This window comes from Lissotriton vulgaris, chromosome 9 (assembly GCF_964263255.1).
Source record: "Lissotriton vulgaris chromosome 9, aLisVul1.2, whole genome shotgun sequence".
NCBI classification, from domain to species: domain Eukaryota; kingdom Metazoa; phylum Chordata; class Amphibia; order Caudata; family Salamandridae; genus Lissotriton; species Lissotriton vulgaris.
This window is the reverse complement of record NC_141697.1, coordinates 384,808,298-384,826,115: the sequence shown is the minus strand read 5'-3', so window position 1 is coordinate 384,826,115 and position 17,818 is coordinate 384,808,298.

Here is a 17,818-nt window from a genome sequence, read left to right as displayed (position 1 = left end):
CCAATGTATAAAAACGTTGGTCTTTTGTTAGTTTATCATTCTTGCGTTTATTAAGATACGCACTGAATGATTCTAATTCCTTGTTAGCCTCTTCTATTTTCTTGATGGCATCTTCTATATTACTTGACTTGAGTTTAGTTTCTAGGGCGTCGATTTCTTTCTTAATGTCCACAGCTAATTCTTTAGCTGTCTCGATGATAAGGATCATGAGGTCCCTAGAACATCTGTTGGCGATAAGACTCCATTTTTCTAAGAACGGCCTGTGATTTACAAAAAGGCCTGGGATATTTCGAACTTTTAGGCCCATTGGGATGATGCCATTGTTTAAATAAGCGAACATAAATTCCCCGTGGGCCTCCATACGGGTCAGTTTCTTTTTAAGTTCAATAAGTTTACGGCTGTCTTCATTAGTTGATATATTTGCAGACCCCCCATTACTGGTGGACGTGCTTGCGCCAACAAGGGAAGCAAATACTTCATCTGAAAACCCAAAGGTTGGTAACTGGGCCATGACTGATTATAGATTAGATGCTTATTAGGGTGGTTTAATACACCTACACTATAGAAGTGAGCACTGACAATACTTGATAAATTTAGTCGTGATACAAAGTAGCACAGCCCTACACAGACAAGCTGTGGGTAATGAATGAGAATTAAGCAAGGACCCCCTGGGTAGTAAGGTACGCAGACTCCTAGGGCAGGGTAAAAACCAATGTGGGAAAAACAACCTAGGCCATCAGCAAGAGTTAGTGAACAATTAGTCTAAACTATACAGAGAAAAGAACAATAGAATGTGAATATATATTAAAAATATATGTTTAATTAGCATAGATAAAAATCATATAGTAACTACAACAAGTTGAAACTATATGATGCAATAAAAATAACATAAACAGATTATACCCACAATAAATGCATAGCATATAAATCATAAACATTACAATTAAAACAGTTCATATACAGTTGTCAGAATAAATTGCTGTAGAATTATAATAAAAACTCATAGTGATTTTGTTTGTAAAAGTCCTGTTTTAAGTACGGGTAAGTTCCTTCCAATGTATAAAAACGTTTGTCTTTTGTTAGTTTATCATTCTTGCGTTTATTAAGATACGCACTGAATGATTCTAATTCCTTGTTAGCCTCTTCTATTTTCTTGATGGCATCTTCTATATTACTTGACTTGAGTTTAGTTTCTAGGGCTTCGATTTCTTTCTTAATGTCCACAGCTAATGCTTTAGCTGTCTCGATGATAAGGATCATGAGGTCCCTAGAACATCTGTTGGCGATAAGACTCCATTTTTCTAAGAACGGCCTGTGATTTACAAAAAGGCCTGGGATATTTCGAACTTTTAGGCTAAATTTATCAAGTATTGTCAGTGCTCACTTCTATAGTGTAGGTGTATTAAACCACCCTAAGAAGCATCTAATCTATAATCAGTCATGGCCCAGTTACCAACCTTTGGGTTTTCAGATGAAGTATTTGCTTCCCTTGTTGGCGCAAGCACGACCACCAGTAATGGGGGGTCTGCAAATATATCAACTAATGAAGACAGCCGTAAACTTATTGAACTTAAAAAGAAACTGACCCGTATGGAGGCCCACGGGGAATTTATGTTGGCTTATTTAAAAAATGGCATCATCCTAATGGGCCTAAAAGTTCGAAATATCCCAGGCCTTTTTGTAAATCACAGGCCGTTCTTAGAAAAATGGAGTCTTATCACCAACAGATGTTCTAGGGACCTCATGATCCTTATCATCGAGACAGCTAAAGAATTAGCTGTGGACATTAAGAAAGAAATCGACGCCCTAGAAACTAAACTCAAGTCAAGTAATATAGAAGATGCCATCAAGAAAATAGAAGAGGCTAACAAGGAATTAAAATCATTCAATGCGTATCTTAATAAACGCAAGAATGATAAACTAACAAAAGACAAACGTTTTTATACATTGGAAGGAACTTACCCGTACTTAAAACAGGACTTTTACAAACAAAATCACTATGAGTTTTTATTATAATTCTACAGCAATTTATTCTGACAACTGTATATGAACTGTTTTAATTGTAATGTTTATGATTTATATGCTATGCATTTATTGTGGGTATAATCTGTTTATGTTATTTTTATTGCATCATATAGTTTCAACTTGTTGTAGTTACTATATTATTTTTATCTATGCTAATTAAACATATATTTTTAATATTTATTCACATTCTATTGTTCTTTTCTCTGTATAGTTTAGACTAATTGTTCACTAACTCTTGCTGATGGCCTAGGTTGTTTTTCCCACATTGGTTTTTACCCTGCCCTAGGAGTCTGCGTACCTTACTACCCAGGGGGTCCTTGCTTAATTCTCATATCTTGAATCCAGCCACTCTCCTACCAAACTCACTCACAGCAGGAGTGAGGGGAGACGTTGAGCATGACTGCCTAGACCTGACTGAGTTCAGCACAAAACCCCGACCTGACATAAGAACAGTACCCTTAACTGATGAAGATTATGAGCTGTTTGTAGATGGCTCATGCATGAGACATGAGAGCGGAGGCTTAAGTGCTGCCTATGCGGTGTGCACTTTAGGAGGTCCAGTAGTAGCATCCTATTTGTATGGAGTTAAGTCTGCACAAGTAGCCGAATTGGTTGCATTGGCAAAAGCCTGTAAATTTGGGAAAAACATGAAAATAACCATATGCACTGATAGCCAGTATGGTTATAGGGTTGTGCATGACTTTGACCAATTGTGGCTGCAAAGGGAGTTCCTGACTTCTTCATGTACTCCTATCAGAAATGGAAATGTTGTGCAAGAATTACTGGAAGCAATCCAGTTACCAAAAGCATTGGCAGTGGTTAAGTGCGCTGCTCACAAATCTGGCGATGGCAAAGTGGTAATCGATATGCTGACAAACTGGCCCAACATTGTGTGAAATACAAAATATCAATCAATACAAATTTGGGGGTAAGCGGAAACAGCTGCCAACTTATGGTGTTTGAAGACATAAAAACATGGGAAGAACTGAGAGATTTACAGGATGCAGCAGAAGCAAAAGAAAAAGAAAGGTGGAGAAAATTTGGTTGTCACAGGAGGAATGAGGATGGTGTTATTGTTTACCTTGATAATACGCCTGTGTTGCCAGACTGCATGCTTGCTCCTATGGCTAGATTGATACTCGGAGATACCCATATAGGAAGAGATGCAATGATACGTGTTTTTAGACAGACATGGTTCAATTCGAAATTCAGAAACATAGCAGAGGCACTCTGCCAGAGGTGTTGATATGTCAACAATTTAATCCCGGAAAGAAAACAGTAGTTTTACCAGGTACAATTGGAAAAGCAGAAGGTCCTTTCATAAGATTGCAAATTGATTTTATTCAGTTACCCCCCTGTCGAGGAATGAAGTACGTCCTCGTCATTGTCTGCCTGTTTTCAAAATGGGTAGAAGCTTATCCTGCACGCGAAACGACAGCATCACTGTAGCCAAATTGTTACTGAGGGAACTAATACCTAGGTACGGTTTTCCAGTCACAATTGAATCAGACAGAGGTGGGCATTTTCAAAGCGACAGATCTGTGAACCATTCAAAATCACACAAAAACTGCACTGTGAATATTGCCCAGAGGCTTCTGGAGTGGTAGAACAACTGAATGGCACAATCAAATCAAGATTGGGAAAAATGTGTGAATCGACTAAAATGGAGTGGATAGATGCCTTGCCCCTTGTCTTTATGGGACTTAGAAGTATTCCAGACCGGAAGACAGGCTTGAGTCCCCATGAGATACTGATGGGAAGAGCAATGCCGCAAGCATGGGTGCCAGGACACAAACTGATAAACATATCTGATGACTTGGTGCTAGAGTACTGCAAGCAACTGGGTGACCAAGTGCGTTCTATCTCTCACCAGATTGGAGAAGACGCCGTCGCCAGACCAGCAACTCCAGCCCATGACATGAACCCTGGTGATTGGGTTGTAATTAAGAAACATACTCAGAAGAGTTGCCTTACACCGAAGTGGGGAAAACGAAGACAGGTGATTCTCGTTACTACAACAGCGGTGAAGTGTGCAGGTGTGCCCAGGTGGATCCATGCCAGCCATACAAAGAAAGTGACAGAAGGCGAAGAAGAAACTGACGCTGAAGGTTGTGCAGCTGAGGGGTCTCCTGAAGTTGGTCCTCAAGTAGCTGAAGAAGAACAACCGAGCTCCTGTCAAGATGATTGGGTCCCAGTAATCGACCTGACTCTCGATCCAATAAGAACCAGAAGACAAACCTACTTAGATAGAGAGTGGGATAGTGAGGACGAGACAGGAATAGAAGGAGATAATCAGATCATCGAAATCCATGTCAAATCTGATGATGGGGAAGGCCAGGTAGGGACAGAGCACGGCATTGACACTCCTCCAAAAACTCCTGATCCTGAAAAGGGACAGATAGAAATTTGAGCAGAAGTTCAAGGAGAAGAAAATGAAAAGTTGGAAGTGCTTGGACAGGATCAGATAGAAATAGATAAATGTGTTCAGGAAGAAGAAATTGAAACAAAACAAAGCCAAATCCAGCATATACCTGAACAAGGCCAGCTTAGTGACCAATCAGAAGAAACTGACCTAAGACCTGGAACTAGTCAGACAGGAAGGGAAGAAGAAGACACTGAAACAGATGTGCCACAACTGAATGAAAATAAAAGAGCATTTGAAGAAAGCCAAATTACATTGCCAGTTAATAGTTTCAAGAAAAAAGATAGAGAACCAAGAGTTGTCAAAAGATTGAGACTGAGACTAAAAACTATCAACGAAAAACTTGAGCAAGAAAATCAAGACTCCAGTAAAGCTCACCAGTCTGGAGCAAAAACTAAAAGAAGAAGTGTCCAAATAAAAAGACTAAACAACAAGTATCAGAGTCTTGAATGGACTTATCTGGTGTTGGAAGATTTTGAAAATCTTGAAATAAGTGACGAAAGTGATGAAGAATTGATTGCTGACCAGACTGACGAAGAAGTGCAACCAACCTGAAAGTTGCCCTGTGTAAGCAACCTGTGTAAAGTTACAAGGAGGGGTTGAAGCTTCTTTTAAGCCAAAATGTCTGATTCCACTGTGAATGGAGGCCAAGACTAAATTGTTGTAAAACATGCTGTAAAGTATGTTTGTGTAGTGTAGCATTAGTACTTATACTATCGATAGGACTAACAATTACTATTCCTTACATGATGAGTAAAGATACTAATTTGTACCATACTAAATCAGTGACAAAAGACACAGAAGAGCTGCAAACGAAAGATACATCACAAAGAGTAGAAAAACAATGAAAACCACTTAGCCTTAGACAAACTGGAATGGGCTTAGATGCATCAGATGAGGAAGGACTACATTATCACAGAATCAAGAATAGAACTCATTTAAATGTATTTGCAAACTTGTTAGTACACTACGTAGAAGCAATGGAGATAGAAGACTCTTACGTCTGTATGAAGCTACCTACTTCAGTAGCTGAGGGTGTTACCTACCATCATTTACCACTAACATGCGGAATTTCCGGTAGTATTTTAGCTAGTTTATTCTATAAAAGAGGACCGTTACAGTACTATTACTCTAACTCAGATGTGATATTTTCTGAACTTCCTATACGTGGAAATCTAAATCCTGTACATACTAAGAGTGATGTAACACGTTATATGAGAGAACATTTAACCATAGGTACAATAGATTTAGGTGAAGCACATAGAGATAACTTAACATGTTCATTACATGAACAAGAGTAAATGTTTCTAAATATGGCAGAGAAAAGAAGAGAAAGTTTCCAAAGAAAAGCGAATGATAAAAGACAGAAAACTCCTAAGTGGGCTGAAAACATGGGGAGCACCTCAAATGGTGGAGCAAATGCTGCGTTGTTACTGGATTCCAAAAAGAAAGGGAAACTTTGTCTTCACAGAGAAAAGACTAGTTATTATAATAACATATTCATTGGTTCCAGGGAATGCGAATACAATTACAAGGTAATTGGAGGTTGGGGTTTCAAAAATGGGTCAGAACCTGTGTTTCCCGGAATTTATTATATATGTGGAAACAAGGCTTATTTCAAATTGCCGGATCACTGGTATGGAAGCTGCTATTTTGGAATTGTCTTCCCAAAAATATACCATGTGAATGAAGTCGCTGGAAGCAATGAAAACACTAATGGATTAGTGCGTAGTAAAAGAGAAAGTGTAGGAGAAATATTAGGTGATATATTTAGTGCATTGATACCTGCAGTGGGAGTAACTCTGAATGCACACAGAATTTGTAAATTGTCTACAGTGGTAGATCGGATATAAAACTGACACTGCTGCAGGTTTCCTGCTGGTCAATACCGAAATGGTTGTGATCAGATCTATGGTTTTGCAGAATAGACTTGCTCTTGACACTCTATTGGCAAAAGAGGGCGGAGTCTGTAGAATGTTGAAAGTGCAATATTGTTGTACTTACATTCCTGACAAAAGTGTTGAAAATAAGAAATATGTGAGAAACATAACAAATTTGGAAAAAGAGCTCAAACCACTGGAGGTTGATAGTGCCTGGAAGAGACTAACTGATGGTCTCTCCTCTGTAGGTAATTGGTTTTCTAACATAGGTAAAAGTCTCGTGAGCAAAATACTGATGCCAATAGTGGGAATAGGCTTATTTGTGCTCATCATAATAATTTGCTGCAAATGTCGAAAACACAAAAAGAAGTATGCTGTGAATAAGAGAGGAATGAAACGAAATGTTGATGAACTTGAATTAGAAGAGCTGAATAATCAGATTTATAAAGGGGTGAAAAATTCTCATCCAAAGAAAGATGCAGAAAAAATGCTGAACAAAAAGTTTGAAGAAATTGAATTGGGTGAAATGTGAAAAGTTGGCATCTGTTTCCATTAATAGTGATGAGAGGGGATTGATGGAGCAAGGTTTCGCACATTAAGCGACTTGCTTGTATTCATGAACCTCGAATAACCCTAATGTAATAATCAACCTGTTTGTCTTACTAATTTTGCACATTTTACACTACACGGGGTGTCCCAGAGACGCTTGCCTATGTGTTTACTTAAGGTAATACGCTTGCCACCTAAAAGGGCTGCTGCTACGCGGGAATCTAGTCTGTGCATGCGTCGGTCATACCCATGTGACGTGACGTACTCACAGTTCTGGTGGGAATTTGTTGCTCATGCGCAATGCACTTAAAATGGCTGTTTTGTGTTCTCACATGCTCTGAGCTTGGATTGCCGCTTTTGCAATGCTGTTTGTTCTGCACTTACCCTAATGCAATAGTTATTATAAAGTAAGGGATATAGTATATCCATTTCATGGTATACAGTGTAATCTTTTATTCTGTGTTTCTAAATGGTTTTCTTTTACTTTTCATGTATCGTATTCTTTGGGCCTGGGAGGTGCTTACTACTCCATCTTAGAAGCCCGTATTGTACCAGTCACGTGATGGGGGAAAACAAAACCATGCAGCATTGGAACCCAGCCAGCTGGCAGCCTCGCCCAAGATGCTCCTGGGAACCGACCTGTAACCCAGCAGGACGAAGCTGAACTGTACCTGAATTTGTTACATTTGTAATAAACTGCTGTATTGTTCTCTGTAAAACATATGCCATGGGAAACTAGAATTTAGGGGGTGGGTACGAAAACTGAATGTTAAGCCTGAGAAAGTCTAAAATTTAGGTGGTGTGATAACTTAACCTCCTCTTTGTCCAATCAGAATTGGGGATCCTTACACTTGCAACATTGGGGGGTGGTACACTGACCCGAAAAACAGTATAACTAGCCTAGGTTTAGCTAGAGAATTTGTCCGAATTGTCCAATTAGCTGACCTGTCACTGACCCAAAGCACTCTATAGGTGACTGATACAGAGAGCTGCGGAGCACTCTGTCCTAATTTCCACAGACCCACTCGGGGTTTTGGGAAACCTTAAATGCTCGCGAAGCACTTTGATGGGAGATTCGAAAACCCAATCGGGGTTATTGGCAGATTCCTTGCAGAGAGGGAGTAGCGCAAGCATTGCAACCGAAGCTGCGGGTGTTGGTCGTACCTTTTTGTGAACCCAGTCCTGATCCGAATCCTGGGGTTATCTTGTCCTGACTGTCCATGAGCTGTACCTGCTCACCTACTGGCAACCTAAGTCCTGAGGGTCCTTTCCCGTCTTTCCAAACTGACCCGTGGCCAGGGTTAGTCTTCACTTTATCCTAGGTAAATATAAAATCTGTGTGGGTGTTCGTTTATCTAAACTTTCTTTCCTAACATCTCGAATAAAGCATAATTGAATATGTTCCCTTATCTCTCCTATCCTCTATAAATGAGATTTTCATGCATTATTTGTCTATTAGCACGTTCCAATTTTCTACCTATCTTTAGTCAAATACTAAATCGTTATTTTATAGTTTATGTTCCAATCTTACCCTCCCTTTAGAAACTAAGCACATCTGGATAAATCAAGTTGCATAAGTTACGTTTCCTCTGAACCATTAGTGAAGTTCGAAAGCTTACTTTGATTAGCATGTTCCCTTTCTTTACCCGCCTTTAGTGAAGTTGTGAAAGTCTGTTGATCAAAATAGCGTGTTCCTTATTTTCTCCTTCCCTTTAATTTTCGATTTCTAAATGATTCTTTGCCTCATTCATAGCTATAGGATATTTCTAATTCTAGTTATAGATAGTTTAATCTGTGTTAATCTTCTACTCATGGCATATGATGATGATGATTGATTAGATAAAGGTTTTCAAAACTTCCTGAGTCTGTGGTTATTATAAAGAGTACAAACATTATTCAATTGTATATGGTATTGTGTTGTCTACTTATTTCACAGCTAGCTCCTTGATCCATTGTGATCTTAGGTATCTGTGACAAGGATTGGTAAGTCAGGTACATGGAAATAAATAGACGGGAACTGAATTGCTGGTAGTGTAGGTTACCCGATTAAAGTGTAATGAGAATATTTTATGGGCCCAAGTGTGCATTATTTGGTAACAAAGTTAGTCGGGTGACCTGCGCGCTCTATCAGCCGCAGTTGTCGCTTTCTGCTTTTTGGTGCTATTTACAAGTTCATTCATTAAAAAAATCATAACTCCAAATCTACTGATTGGATGTTTGTCATTTTGGCATTGTTTTACTCAATACTTTACACATTGCCTCTAGGTTAAGTGTGACTGCACTGTGCTAAGCTACCAGGGGTCTGGGCACAGGTTCCTTTGGGGTTTGCTTGTGCCTTATCCTGACAAGGATTGTGGGTGCCACAATACACACTCTGGAGGCCGTAGGGCAAGCCCCACGCCCTGCAGGCCCACCCTTCTCTACGCACGCTGCAGGAGTCCACATTACTCTAGCTTATAGGCAGCAGCTACTTATGTTGCTCCCTCCGGGTGTGAGCAATCTCTTTATCTGTTTCCCTCCTCACATCGGTGGGGAAATTGAAACAGATCAAGTGATTGCCCCAGCTGGTGGAAGCATTTTCAAAGCTCCCGATGGCTGGAAGCAGACTTTGTGCTTGCTCCGTGTGTGTCCAGAGTGTTGAACCCCATCACACTATATGTGTCACCGTGCAGCCACATAACCCTTAACTGTTCCCCTTATCGCTGGCAGCAGTAGTAGTAAACAGTGCCTAGTATTGTCAAGAAACACCACTCATTTTCATATTGTAACCCTGGTGGCAGTGGTAGGGCGCCATTGGTTGTTTATTCCTATCATGAAACGCAGCATTATTCATTGTGCGCACTCTTTGTCACCCTGGTGGCAATGGTAGGTACCACTGGTTGTTCATTCTTGAGTGAGTAATGTTGTATATCCTAATAAACATAAGAACTCTTCAGCAGTGCACGTTTACCATGTGCCTTTTAAGAGCCAAGGACTGCTTTCACGTGCCCTCGTACAAACCCTCAAACTTGTGCACAACGCGCAGGAAGATAACTGTATAATTACACCAGTATGCTACATGCCGACAATCCTGAGTTGACATTGCTTTAATGTGCCCACATCTAGACCATTAAACATATGCACAAGGTGTAAGAAAGGCAAATGGATTATTACACCAGAGTGCTAATTGCTGATAATCAGACATGTGCACTGATTTCGGGTCTTTGAAGGCTCGAGAAGGTTGGCCATGTGGCCGCCTCTTCTTTTCCCTGGGGTATATTATCGTTCGGGGAGGGTGGCTAGTGCCCCCTCCCTTTGTGTAAAGTGGCCACGGGGTGGGCTACCCAGGGCCTATAATGGCTAAGGGCGGTCTATGATTGCAGAATGCAGCCTCTGTCTCCATTTTCAATTTTAAATGTTTTCAATCCCCCTGGAGTCCTATGGTGATCGTGGCAAATATTGCAGATTTTGTTCTGAAAATTGGCCTCAGGAGCGGTGCCTATGGGTCCCCCCATGATGCCACCTTGCCCCTTATATAGTTTTTAGGTCTTGGCTAGCGCAAGACTGCGCACATGCGCAGTCTCGCTGACGAGACTTATGACATAGAGTGAGTTTCACTAGCGAGGTTAAGCCCGCCCCTCTTTTCCATTGGCTGGCATCACTGTTCATGCTAAACGGTGGCCAGCCATTGGAAAAGAGGTCGCCGTGACGTACTTCATTCTCTTTAAGCCCCGTCCTTTTCAGACTGGGTTCCTTGACTTACTGCTGTGGTAAAAGGTTTCTTATCTTCTTTATGGGGCAAAACAGATGGCCCCAAAAAGAAGATAAGGAACCGTTTACTGCAGCAGTAAGTCGGGCTCTAAAAGAGAAAGCAGCACATCGTGGCAAGCTACTTTGGCATAATCGAGACACCCGCGCCTTTACTTTTAATGTTACAAGTAAAGTGCGGGTGCCGCGATTATACCAAAAGTAAAGAAATAAATGTTTTTTCTATTTCTTTACTTTTGGTATAATCGCGGCACCCGCGCTTTACTTGTAACATTAAAAGTAAAAGCGCGGGTGCCGCGATTATACCAAAAGTAAAGAAATAAAAAAAAACATATTTTCTTTACCTTTGGAGCTATAGCGGCACCCGACTTTACTTTTAATGTTTCAAGTAAAGCCTGGGTGCCACGGCTGCCTGGTGATATTTAACAACAAGGGGTGGTGATGGACAGAGTTTCTGAATTAAGCAGAATACTCTCACCCAGTCAAGAGATCAGGGCTAGATCCAACACCGTTTTTTAGCTCACTGCACCATCCCAGTTCAGAACCTGGCTATATGCAAATTAGTCTGTTCCTGTCCCAGTGCATGATGGGAACAGGGCAAACCAAACTACAAAGCCAATTCTTACACTGGGAAGGAAACAAGCTACCGGGGACCGGTTTCTGGCATTTCAGCCGTCGTCGGCCCGGCTTGCTTGAATCCTGATGGTGCAATGAGCAAGGGACTCACATCTGAATATACCCTTCCACGCTTAGGGTGGACAAAATATTTAACAACAAGGGGTGGTGATGGACAGAGTTTCTGAATTAAGCAGAATACTCTCACCCAGTCAAGAGATCAGGGCTAGATCCAACACCGTTTTTTAGCTCACTGCACCATCCCAGTTCAGAACCTGGCTATATGCAAATTAGTCTGTTCCTGTCCCAGTGCATGATGGGAACAGGGCAAACCAAACTACAAAGCCAATTCTTACACTGGGAAGGAAACAAGCTACCGGGGACCGGTTTCTGGCATTTCAGCCGTCGTCGGCCCGGCTTGCTTGAATCCTGATGGTGCAATGAGCAAGGGACTCATATCTGAGTATACCCTTCCACGCTTAGGGTGAGCGCTTGCTGCAGGGCTGGTTTTGGTTCCCTGTCAGGTCCTGGTTGCCTGCTATTACTGTGTTCATTCTTTTTGCCCCAGAATCTCGCTGTCCCTTTCCTCTTCCATGGGTTATATTTACATTTTTGTTGAAGCACACATAGATGATGCCGAGCTCTGGGGAGGTCTCCTCTCTTCCTGGAGGCGACCCAGAGCTTGTTTTGGGAAGAGGTGGGGTGGAATGCAGATGAGCTCTTGGGTGGAGGCACCAGAGTCCTGGCGTGAGGTGATGCCCATCAGGGGAGCCCCCTTTTTACAGCTCCCTGTAGTAGTAGGCGCGGCGCACACCCCCTCCAGGCAGTGCGAGGGGTGCTGGTGGTGCAGAGAGGCACTGGCACCCTGCCCGGGTGGGGCAGGAAGGACTCCACACCCCCAGGCAGTACAATGTGAGGAAATACTGGCACATTTATTTATTTGTATATTTGTAGAGCGCAACCTATCACCCAGAGGGCATCCTGGCGCTTTGAACTTCGGCGGAAACACCACTCACTGCTCAGACAATTTTCGGAAACAGATGCGTTTTCAGCGCTTTCCTAAATGGCAGGTAATCCTTGTGGCTTCTCAGAGAGAGAGGCAGGGAGTTCCAAAGTCTGGCCGCCACAACACTAAATGAGCGGCCACCCATCCTGACTCTCTGGAACCTCGGGACCACCAACAGGTTGGCCGAAGATGAGCGAAGGGGCCGCGAGGCAGAGTACCAAGCAAACATGTCACGAAGTGGTACTGGGCCCTGTTGGTGTACTGCCTTAAACACCAGACACGCGGCCTTATACACCACTCGCAGATGCACCGGGAGCCAGTGCAGGTCTCTTAAAGCAAGAGTGGAAGAGCTAGGCCTGGCACGCGAGAGAGCCAACTTGGCAGCCATGTTCTGCACCCGTTGTAGCTTCCCCACCAGATTTTTTGGGGCCTCCAGAAGCAGCGCATTGCAGTAATCTAAGCGACTTAGAATAGTGCTGCGAACTACCTCTGGCCTGGCCTGGGCGGGGAGAAGGGGCAGAACTTTGCGCAACATGCGTAACAGCATCATGCACGTAGAGAGGGTTTTGTTTACGTGCAAGTCAAGCTGTAGGTTAGGGCCGAAAATTAGCCGCGGAATTCGATCACTGGAGCAATGGAGCACCTCCGTTTTAGAGCTGTTAAATTGGAGGGAATTGGCCCGAAGCCAATCCGCTGTGGCTGCCATACAGCGATGAAAAGTCTCCAGCGAGACCGCGTTGTTTCCTTCCAGAGAAAAGACCAGCTGGGTGTCATCGGCATAGTTAAAAGCCGAGACACCAAAGGATTTTATAAGCTGGACCAGGGGGCGAAGATACAGATTGAAGAGTATAGGGCTGATGGCCGAGCCCTGTGGAACCCCCTGTCCCACTTTCCTTGACTCAGAGCGGAATGGAGGAAGCGAAACCAGCTGTTGCCGGCTACCCAGATAAGAAGCCAGCCAATCTCTTGCACTCCCTGTGACCCCGCATTCCTCCAGTCTTCTGATGAGGGTTTGATGGCAGACCGTATCGAACGCGGCCGACATGCCAAGCAGCACTAAAAAGGCTGCCCGACCACTGTCGACACGCGTCCGAAGGTTGTCCAGTACGGTAACCAGTGCTGACTCCGTCCCGTGCCCGGGGCGGAAGCCAAACTGTGCCTCGTCAACAAGCCTGAGAGCGAGCGTTCCATGATCTTAATAGGAAATGGGAGCAGGGAGATTGGCCTGTAGTTGGAGAGACAGGCAGGGTCTAGCGTTGGCTTCTTAAGCAGTGGAGACCTACTGCTAGCTTCCAGCAATCAGGAACCCAGGCCGACTCCAAGGACTGGAGGCAGATGGCATGCAACGGCGGAAAGAGTTCTGCATGGAAGACCTTCCAAAATTTGGGAGGTAGTGGGTCGAGCGGAGAGCCCGAGGCAACCGTGTGTGCCAAGCTGCAAAATTCCTCATAGGAGGGACAGGGAAACTGTCTTAGTTGGGGTCGACTGGATAGGATATCCGGAGCTCCCAAACAGAGACCTAGGTCACTCGAATGGGGTCGACTGGGTGTTCCGCCCGGAGCTCTCAGAATGGGACCAGGTGTGCCCATCTGAGGTCGACTGGATGGACCACCCGGAGCTCCCACTCCAGGCGTGCCCTGTGAAATAGCTGCATCAGTCGGCTGGGGTCGACTGGGTGACCCGTTCAGAGCTCCCGCGCCAGGACAAAGCCCGACTGACCGGGGTCGACTGAGCGGGCTAACCGGAGCTCCCAGACCGAGGGCCGCGGGCAGAGGGTTTTTTAAGCCCTCTAAGATCTTAGCAGTCTTCTTCTCAAAAGCACCCGCTAGTGCGTCGCACAGGGCCTGCGACGCCACGACCGTGTTGGCCACACAGGCTGGATGAGACAAGTCCCTGACAATTTTGAACAGGGCTTGAGATTTATTAGGCGCCTTATTCAAGGTGGATTCTAGAAAGGCCGCCTTTGCCAACTTGATCTGCGCCTTGTAGCCCTGCAGTGCGAGCCTAAACGAGGCCTTTGCCGATGGCAAATACTGCTTCCTCCACGCCCGCTCAGCACGTTTGCAGCTCAGTTTAAGCAGTCGTAACTCTTCCGTGTACCAGGGGAAGGCACGGTTCACTCTCCCTCGAGACCTACGAAGAAGCACCAGCTTATCCAACGAGTCAGTGATAGACTGACATAAGGAAAGATAGCTCTCCTCCACCGAATTGCTCAGACAAAAGTTGGCTGGTAGTAATGCAGGTGGTGAGGATGACTTAGAGAGACGAGACCAAGGTCTACCCAGTTTCGAACCTCCTACCCCAGCAGCTTCCGCGGGGTAGACCCCTATACCAAGGGAGAAGGTCACCAGTGCATGGTCCGTCCAACATTGGCTTAAAATATCGTTGACCGCTACTGATTGAGCGTCAGCGAAAATCAAGTCCAAGACATGCCCTCCTCTGTGAGTCGCAGAACCTACCAGTTGCTGCAGCTGAATGTCACCAAGAGCTTGCTGCATGGCGTGGGGTGCCTGGACCCAGAGCTGCACCTTACGCAGCGCTACACTTACTGGCTCTCAGCGTTTCCTCTGACTGTCCGACCACCGCTCTGCTGGAGGCTTCCCTACAAAAACAAAGCTCAGGCAATGTGTTGGAAAGTTGTAGCAGGAAACTGGGAGATATCTGTCGGCTACAAATAGGGTAAGAGCAGCAGGGGCGAACCAAGGCTGCAAGCCATGAAATGGTCCAAGCTAGTGGGTTTCTACCAAACAAACAGCTATAACTGGGGTAGTGGTCCCCACGCACCCGTGGGCCCCAGTGCCACTACACCTGCTGTGCTATTCCCCGCTGACGCAGCTGCTCATTGCGAGTGAGAGTCCCTCGAGGGCTCTGGACCGTTATTGTTTATTTGCAGTGGGTCCCCAATGACGCATGCCCTGAAGTTCACTCCTAATCACATTGGGCGACTGTGACCTTGGGCAGCTGTGTACTTGAAAACAGTTCTAGTGCCTTGGATACATCAATCAAGCAGCGACCAGCGTGGGCCAGGGGCCCTTTTAAATGCTGGGGCCACTGGCCTGTGCATACAGCCGGATAGGATTGCGGGGGAGGAGGCGGGGGCTGAAAGGGGCGCAGTACGCATAGTTCTTCAGGTAGCCCTGACATTTTCACCCGTGCTTTGGCAGACCTTTCTTGAAGCTTTCCCGCACTTTTCTCAAATACTGTGCAATTCAGTGGGTTCATGTTACTGTTGCGAGATCTTTGTGCAACGTGTCAACAAATCAAATCAAGGCCTTTGTGCATCTGTTCTTTGTTTATGGAAAGAAAGTACTTCTGCTGATAGGAGTACTCTTGACCCAAAAAATCCCATAATGCCGGTTTCTCCGCCAAACTATGGCGAGTCGATCCGCATATTTTTGTAGTTCGAAATAACACCTAAAACTTTTTTTAAAAACATGTTTTAATTGTTTTACAGAAATAAAGTTCCTGTCCTAATGGGACTCATCCCCCACCGAGTCAGGCACCGATCAACAGCTTTGCTCTGGTTGCTGGCAGTAAGGAGTGGGCGCAGCCTTGACTTCCTTCTGCTGTAAATGATTTGTTATCTTTATGGGGCCTGCCCATAAAGATTAGAAACCTTTTACAGCAGCAGGAAGTCGTGGTAAGAGAAAGGCTGCGTCACACATCCGTTTTTACCTCCCCTGTCCTTATTTCAAGCACCCCTGCTCGCTGCACCTTCCCTGGCAGTGGCCCTTCCAGGGATGGCAGAACCAGATCTTTATGCCCGGCGTGCAAGGAGGTGCTCTGCCCTGCCTTGTCCCCTTCATACCCAGCTGGCAGGATGCCGGACCGCTGCGGGTGCTGCTGGGAGTGCGCCAAGGTCGAAGGCTGGCTCTGCGATGCCAACCCCAGGGCTGACCGAGTCTACAGCCTGTGCAGCGAGTTGCTGGTGTGCCGGGCACCAGAGCTGCAGAGCCCCGGTGCCAGGTCTCCAGAGCCACGCTGCATCTGTGCCAAGAAGGAGGTGCTGTGTGGCACGGACAGGAAGACATACCGGTACAGCTGCCACCTCCGGGAGGCGCAGAACAGCCAGGGTAGCCGGGCCTGGTGCAGGCCCACAAGGGCCCCTGCAAGGCAGGTGAGTGAGCCGCAAGCGGATGTCATGTCTATGTTGTAATGCCAGCGTGTGAGAAAAGGGCATCAGAATGACAACGTGCTGCGCCAGGCGATTGTTTCCTATTGCAAAACCCGCAAATACAGGGCAATACTGTGTGTCAAATGCAAACTTTATGAGCGAACAGAGGTGCCATGTGCTTGACTCTGTAGTGTCCGTTTCACTGCGCTTTTTCCAATACGAGGCTTTGTGGCCCTCTCCTGACTTAAACATGGCCTACTCCTGATATCTTCCTTGAATGTCCACTTTGATGATCCCCTGGATAAAGACGCCTCGGACATTAGGTCTGAAGTACTCTCCTTACAGCTAGAGCTTATGAATCAGGACCCCTCACACCAACTAGGGCATTTGCTGGACCCTATATTTGGGAACTGGAACGGAGTGCTACCTCTTCCTCCACAACCGGTACCATGGTCTGATCACTTCGTAATTCCGTTGCAAATACGGATAGCTGAGACCGAGCTTAATAAAGATAGCGGACAACGCTACCAATGCAGGAAATGGAAAAACTTCTCCCTTGACACCTTTATTGAGTCACTTGGTAAGGCAGGACCCCCAGGGGGGTCAGACTGTGAAACAGCCTATAATCAATTACAAAAATGTATTATAACTGCTCTAGATAGCACTGCCCCTATTCGTACTCTAGCTAACACCAAGAGGGCGAGGAAAACCACCCCGTGGTTTACCCAGGAACTACAGTCAGCTAAATCTGCATGCAAAAAACTTGAACGGGAATGGCGTACTAATTTTTGCCCGAAAATCAAAACTTTATACAAAAAAGCACAAAAGGACTACAATAAAAAGATTCGAGTCACCAAAGCATCCCACTATAATAACCGCATCGTGGAAGCAGAAAATTCCTCGAAAGAGCTTTTTAAAATCTTTAAAGAAATCTCTGTAATAACCATGGATAATACATCCCACAATGATTCGGTGGATACTTGTAACAAAATCGCCAAGTATTTTGCCGGCAAGATCACTGACATCTATGCCAACTTCTCTGGTAACATAACATCAGGCCATGACTTTGTTGAGAGGGAAGATGCCGCTCTCACAGAATCTTGCCTACGTAATTTTACTGTTCCTCCTCCTGAAATACTCATGAAAATCTGCCAAAGCATTAAATCTGGGTCCCCGCGGGATCCTGCTCCTCCCAAAGTATTAGGAGCTAGTCTAACGGTCTTGGAGCCGTACTTTAGACACGTGCTCCAAGTTTCTTTTTCCTTAGCCTGTTTGCCTGAGGATTGGAAGAAAGCTATCTACTTCCCATAAAGAAAAAACCCAACTTTAGCCTGGACACCCTAGAAAACCTACGACCCATCTCTCTGCTACCATACCTAGCTTAAGTTGCTGAAAAAATAGCCAACACTCAACTCATGGCTCATCTCGAGTCCCACAATGCTCTGCACAGCTCGCAGTCG